The 6,952-nt window shown below is 42.4% G+C and overlaps 1 long non-coding RNA gene across 1 annotated transcript; it reads right to left on the bottom strand.

Annotated features, from left to right (window-relative positions):
• Positions 1-930: 930 nt before the first annotated feature.
• Positions 931-6,890, bottom strand: LOC114066616. Its single transcript, XR_003573220.1, has 3 exons — positions 6,825-6,890; positions 5,747-5,869; positions 931-1,009 (listed from the first exon to the last, which is right to left on the bottom strand). It is a non-coding gene; the product is annotated as an uncharacterized LOC114066616 (long non-coding RNA).
• Positions 6,891-6,952: the final 62 nt, after the last annotated feature.

Below are 6,952 nucleotides of genomic sequence, written 5' to 3' on the forward strand. Positions count from 1 at the left end.
ACTTGTAATTTCACAAATTGGTTTCCTATTGCCTGAGACTATTTTCTATACAAATACTGTATCCATTTCTATTATCAAGATTAGCTGACATGCCAGATTGAAATAATAATCACAGCTGGCCGGCGCTGAGTATCTGAAGAAAAGTCTTAGAATTCATTTCTAAACTAAAAGGTAAGAAAAAGGGCTAATTCGGCAATACTTCTGGTTATCTAAAGGTTCCCATGATGTTAAAATGCCACTTTCTTCCAGTCTTTAGTGCTCCTTTTGAAGATTGCTACAAGCAGACACAGGTCTCTAAAGAGTTCTTCTGCTAAGTATTCAGCACAAATTGACTGAATCTTAAGACTTAATAGCTGCTTTAGGGGAGAGAAGCTGCACTGGGAATAGAACTGCTTTTGGGAAACAAAATTCAGAATTTTGAAGAAGGGTCTGAAATCTGCATATTAACGGCAAGGGTATCCATTTGGTTCCCAACTCATTTCTTGACATAGGGAAAACACTGCAGGGAGGGCTCTGGAGTAGTATGGGTAATAATCCTCTTGCCCTCCCAATCTTATTTACTGATCATTTCCTTCCTTTCCAACAGATGAAGTAAGACCATCTTTATACATCAGTGAGAAGCCTGTAGCTGGATAAAAGTGAGCTAAGTTTACAACTGTGGAATAACCACAATGCCACTAGAGCATTTTCCTTCTCACACTAAAGGAGTCAGTCACAGCAGGATATTTGCTGTAAGATTCTCTCCTTCATCTGTTTATTGGATAGTTGTAGTTCCATAACTTTGAAAGAATTTCCTGTAGCCTGAACTGAGAAGCAAGTCATCAGTCCTGTATCTCCTGATGAATCCCATGAGTGTGGGGTGCTGCCCAGTAGCTGATTCTTACAATTGTTCGGCTTGTGGGAAAATTACTGCCTCGTTTTTTACTTCTGTTTGCTTTTGCTTTTGTGCACTGGCGGGATTTAGGCTGTTGCAATGACTCATCTGAACATTGTACAAGGAGGTGGTCACCTGTAAAAAAATATTAATGTTTCTGAATTATTATCAGGCCCAGGTACTACCTAGCTAAACCATGAAATAGCAGTGTATGCTTCTGGCCAAACTACAGCTCTTTTGAAATATAACTCAGCAGGCATATGTGGCAAGTACTTGATATGGATCAAGTCTATGGTAAATCCCGGGTCTAGTTTTGAGCAGATTTTGTTAGAGGGATGATTAATGGAAAAAGCTCTTCATGTGTGTTACTTTTATAAACGCCTTTGACTGAAATGTTAATGTAATGTTAATATTGTTTAGGAGCCTTAAGTAGTGATTCATCTGAATACAGCTGAATAATGCACCTTTTGCAGGAGTTTCCAGTTGAGGCACTCGATGATGGTATGTCTGGAATCTCTCCACTCCCTCTGCACATCAAATGCCAGAGCTCTCAAGGTTTGAAGGACAAATAATTTTGCTCTGCACCTTTTTTTGTAACGTGGCAGATACAGTGTATCCATTGTGCTTGTTAAGGGATCCAGGCTAACAATAGTGCATTTATTAACCGGGTTTCTATGCTTCTGGGTTTTTTTTCCAGAAATGTTTAAATGAAGGGTAAACTTTTTGTCTGCCATGTTATCTGTGAGTGATTTTTTTTTTCTATTTCTAAGTTAAAAGCCAATTTGGACTTCTTTTTCCAGCAAAATCTTGCCGCCTTGGTGACACTTTCATCCCAGGGATAACTGTCATCTTCCCTGATCTGAGTTCCCTGTACAATTAGTCTAAACTCCCTGCTAGGTAGCCTCATATTGTAGTGAAAGTCTGATATAGTGGGAACTGGGGGTAGACACAGCACTAACATACCCAGACATCCCTTCTTTACTGCAGAAAAAAGGATGGAGCTGGGAGAAGAAAACAGAAGAGCAGTCTAAGATTCCTTTATCATATTCCCAAATCACCCTTAACGATATGTGAAACAGTCGCTATAGATGTCATCTAGGATTCCTTTAAATGCAAACCATTAGTCTGCACAGTGCCTCAAGAAGCCTGTAGTGGTTATATACCTACCACTTATATAGCTTTCCAGGAGAATCATGGAAGCTGAAATGGTGCTATCACTGCATGCTCTTGTGGGACTATGTCCTTAAAGCTGAGCTGGTCAGCACTGGTGACCGGCACCACAACTCTGCGCTCCAGGGAAGGCAGCACTTTTTGTTATGTGCAGGTTTGAGGAGGAAGAAGGAATAAAAATACTTGTACTGAAACCCTCTCAGCTTTGAAACTCAGCTTTATTGTGAACTTAACAGACAAGCTGAAGAAGGTGGCATGACCCATCTGTCCTCACAAAATGGATTTCTGATTGTGCAGCTTCAGTGTCAAACAATAAAAGCCAGATGGATTAAGTGTATTTCCCACTTGAAAGGGGCAGGCCGTTGATTCCTGTGTGAAGACAGTCTTTCCTTGCACTGCTCCTTTGGAAGAACCAAGGGTAGTCAAGTGTATGTTAGTTTCTGCGTCAAGGTGCAAGGTAGTTTCAGGACTCTGAAGTGTAGCAAACAAAAACCTGCATCACACAGCTTATGTTTTAACTTCACATGTGTGGAAAGGGTCACTAACTCAGCTTGTGCTTGGATCCTGCACTGTCAGCTATAAATCCTTGCACTTAGGTCTATATCACCTTCAAAGAGCTTTTAACTGTGCCTTGGAATGTTTATGGCAGCAGGAGACCTTCAGGCCAAGGGGCTGACACCCATTCACCAGCAGGACACCGAGTCAGAGGAGGTCTGAGTGCAGAATGAGGCTAACTGAGCTGGAAGGTCTCAAATGAGCCATGAGTGAGAATGACTGGAGGATTAGTCATTGTAGAATTCCTAGGTGAATATGGCCGTGTTAATGGAGCGCAGACAGACTCTTCCTCCGCCCAGCATCTCCACTGAGCACAGGGCAATGGGCAAAGCTTCATAAAGCAATGTTTTTTGCCATCCTGGCAGTCGTATCTTCTGGGTGCAAGCTCTCTGTTCACCTAATGTGACTGCCAAGTGCTCAGGCTGTGCCCTAAATTCAACTGGTGAGCCACATAGATGGTTCTAGGCTGTTTCCTCTTCAGCTCTGGGATGTAAGAGCACCCAGCTACAACTTTGTGCCCACTCTAGCAAAATGAGGGGATGTGCTCAGACCTAAGCAACCTGTTAGGTAAATCCCATCTTCTGGAAATAGCTGGGTAAAGAGGTGACATCCTTAATGCGATAGCCAGTCTAATGTAATAGCAAACTCATCAAATAACTGCTATGTTTTCCCATGAAGAAAGCACTAGGGTGTCAAACTTTACAGAAATTTAAAAGCAACTGTGTTGTTTCTAATGACTCTTCAAACTAATATGGAAAATCCTTATTTTACAAACCTAGAAATCTTTTTACTGTCTCACTCTCGGTCAATGGCTCAGACACACCACCAGGGGGTAGAGTTTATCTGTCTATCAGGTACCAACCTTCATCCCTAGAACTATTAAAGATTTAATACTGATTCTAAGAGAGAAATCCAACTGTTTTGATTATGAAACAGTGTTCTGCAACCTTAATTTTTCAGTAGGTTACAAATTAGGTTAAAATATTTTTGTGATTTAATACAGACTGCAAACCTTCCTTGAAACTATGTTTTTCTTTAGAAAATAAATAAATGACCTTCCTGCCTGCCTGCCTGCCTGCCTGCCTGCTTTCCTTCCTGCCTTCCTTCCTTTCTGCCTCCCTCCCTCCCTCCCTCCCTTCCTTCTTTCATAAGAACACTGCTGGCAGTTTGTAACTTTTGGATTCTAGTGCTATCTGAAATACAGGTTAATACTACTGAGATGCTTAAAACAATTTAAAAAATTAATTTCTCAATAAGCTAAGCTGAAAATGTATTGTTTTTTCTTTCCAGCCTGAAGCCTAAAAGTATATAGGTAGTTGAATGTCTCCTACCAGGATTTATGAGCATGAGCTAGTACTGGTGGCTTTTCAGAAGCTCTGTATAATGTAAACTTTTGCAAAAGGAATGCAATAACACTGTGATATAGCCACTCCTATTTATTCCAAATATTTTGTCTTATAAATTAAGGGCTCTTTGGCATGCAGATATCCTACTGACAACAGAAAAATCGGAATTTTCAAAGAACATCAGTTATTTCAATTGAAGTAAGATGTTCTTATAGCTCATTTTTCCTCCAGGAAATAATCAAACAGACAAACGTGACTGTGAATATTGGTAACTCAGATGGGGAGAAGAGAGGTGTTAGGGTGTGTGGTATTTTAATTTAGGTTCAAGCACGTGTTTCTAGAGGGATCAACATAGTCCTCACCTGCTGTGCTTTCGTTTACGTAGTACAGTGGGTTTGAAGCCTGTGACTGTTTGGGCTGAAATTAAACTTGAAGGCTCTAGGAGTGCCTCTAATGCACTTGAGCCACAAGCATAGGGCCAGGTGCAGGGGCCAGAGTAAAGTTACTCTGAAGTAACAACTGCTGTTGTGGCTGTCTGGTCCTCAGCACCAAATGCTTTGCAGAGATTGTGTTAATTGCAGATGTTGACACGGGCACGTGTTGAAATAGTCTGCAAAATGTCTTTAAAGAGATTTAAATTGTTGAGCCAAAATTGCACAATTATACAGGCTCTGCATGCATACTAAAAACCTGGAGAAATCCTACCTGTAGTTTTCTGCTCTCTCTGAAAGTTTTTGTGAATTTGTGAAGCCTGTGAATTTGTCAGCAATAGCCTCATACTGTTACAGCATGGAAACTGGCTTTCTGCAGCTGCAAAGCTGCAAATTCCACCTCCATCTCTTCTGCACATAGTGTTTGGTTGAACTCTGTAAAATTGTCCACCCTTAGCTGATAATCTCTTCACGAGGAATTGTTATTGTCGCTGCTTTGAGCACCAAGTTTTATCACTGACTTTTGAGATTTGTAGAGACAAACCTGGCTATGGCACCTTCTCTTGTTTCTTCTAATTTCCAGAACTACAGTCTTCTTCTCCTCTCTCTCCTCCCTACCTGCAAGTGCAGAAGAGCTAGTTCTTGAGTGATTTATCAGGAAGCACAGAGGGAAATGTCTGTGACTCTAAGCACACTAAAGCAAACATGCTTCTGCTCCAGGAAGGGCCCCAAAAGCTTCGCATCCTCCAATTTGTGGAAAAAGAAGTCCTGTAGATTTTTATTCTCTTGATGAAAGTCTTGGTATAATTAATGAGCTTAAGGGTATTGACTTTTTAAAATGTGAATGCAGAAGACATATTAAGAAGCCTCATTAGCTGTGCTACTAGAATGAAACTTAAGACTTCACAATGTCCTTTGCAGGATTATTTTGGTGCCTGTTCCCCAGACCTTCTCAAAGCGTATCCCACAGTAGATGCTGAGTCTCTTTACACTGTACCTTCGTACACACACTGACAGTGTGGATGTCATCCTGCAGCTACTTGCCAGGTAGCATAGTATAATCTTCATTTCACTGGTAAGAGTGACTTGTCTGAGGTCACAGTGGAAAAAAATAATAATCTTGATCTCATCATGATTCTCAGTGGAGTTCCCTCTGTCTGACAGCTTAAATCAAAGGGATAAAAATTTAATCAGTGGGAAACTGGTGTAGCTTGTCAGCTGTTATCCCTGCATTCACTGTGCCTTTTGAGCTTACTTGATTGCCTTTTAGGGACATGGTTTTTAAATTTAATTAACGTGCTGTTACTCTTTCCTCTTTCTGACATGGGAAAGCTTGAATAAACTGTGTATTGACTAACTGAACCAGTTACAGCAAGGTATTGCACTCATCCAGTGGTGTGCTCACTGGTGTATGCAAAAACTGAGGATGGACTTGGGGCCCACTGGGCCACTACACCTGGGGGAAATGCCACCTCCAGCCGTGAGCACGAGACCTGAAAGCAAAAGTGGCTCTCTTGTTCATGTTCCAAAGCAAAGTTGCCTCTGCCTCCAGCACTTGCTATATAACTCACAAACACATGTTTTCTGTATTTATGTATGTGTGCATGTCTCTACACATTGTATTCATTTATAGCTGTGTAGATACATTTATCTGTAATGGGTCTGGCTCAGATGGAGTTGGCTTTCCGCTCAGCATCTACTGTGGTGCTGTGGTTTTATGTGGTGTGTTTTTATCGCATGGGTGTTTTGGTGGTGTGCTTGCATGGCTGACCTCAAGGTTTTCTTCTTCCCACTCTGCCCCTCCCCAGCAGTCCATTCATAGAATGATTTGGGTTGGAAGGAAGCTTGAAGATTGTCTAGTTCTAAACCCCCTGCCATGGGGCTATATGTACTGTATGTGTGAATATATATGGGTCCAGTGGAGTGCCACGAAGATGATTAGGGGTCTGGAATATAAGACACTGCGGGAGCTGGGCCTGTTTAATGAGAGGGAATCTCATTAATGCATATTAAATATCTCAAAGGCAGGTGCCAAGAAGATGGTGCCAGACTCTTTTGGTGGTGGCCAGTGACAGGATGAGGAGACAACGGGCAGAACAGGCTGAAACAGGCTGTCTGGGAGAGTCTCCCTCTCTGGAGACATTCAAAACCCACCTGGATGAGTTCCCAGGTGACCATGCCTTGGCAGGGGGTTGGAGTGGGAGATCTACAGAAGTCCCTTCCAAACCTAACAATTCTGTGATTCTGTGATATTGAGATACGTATAGGTATGCACACATATGTATATTTACGTGTACCTACATACAACCACAGCTGCAGATGTGCACGTATATGGTTTTTGTGTTCACCTAGATGTTTATGTATGCATAGATGTACATTCCTGGGCACCTAGAGACGTGTGTTTGGTACACCCGCAGGCACCACTGTTTTGCGTGCGCACTGACACACAAATTCCGTGCAAACACGGGTTTCTCCAGGAGCACCTCCGTGCTGTGTATGGACGCACATCCCCGCGGCCCTCACACGACTCTCCCGGCAGGCCGGGCCGGGCCGGGCCGGGCCGGGCCTGGCCTGTC

The sequence above is a fragment of the Empidonax traillii genome, unplaced genomic scaffold (assembly GCF_003031625.1).
Source record: "Empidonax traillii isolate 1590-97213 ecotype Southwest subspecies unplaced genomic scaffold, ASM303162v1 scaffold784:size441917, whole genome shotgun sequence".
NCBI lineage: Eukaryota > Metazoa > Chordata > Aves > Passeriformes > Tyrannidae > Empidonax > Empidonax traillii.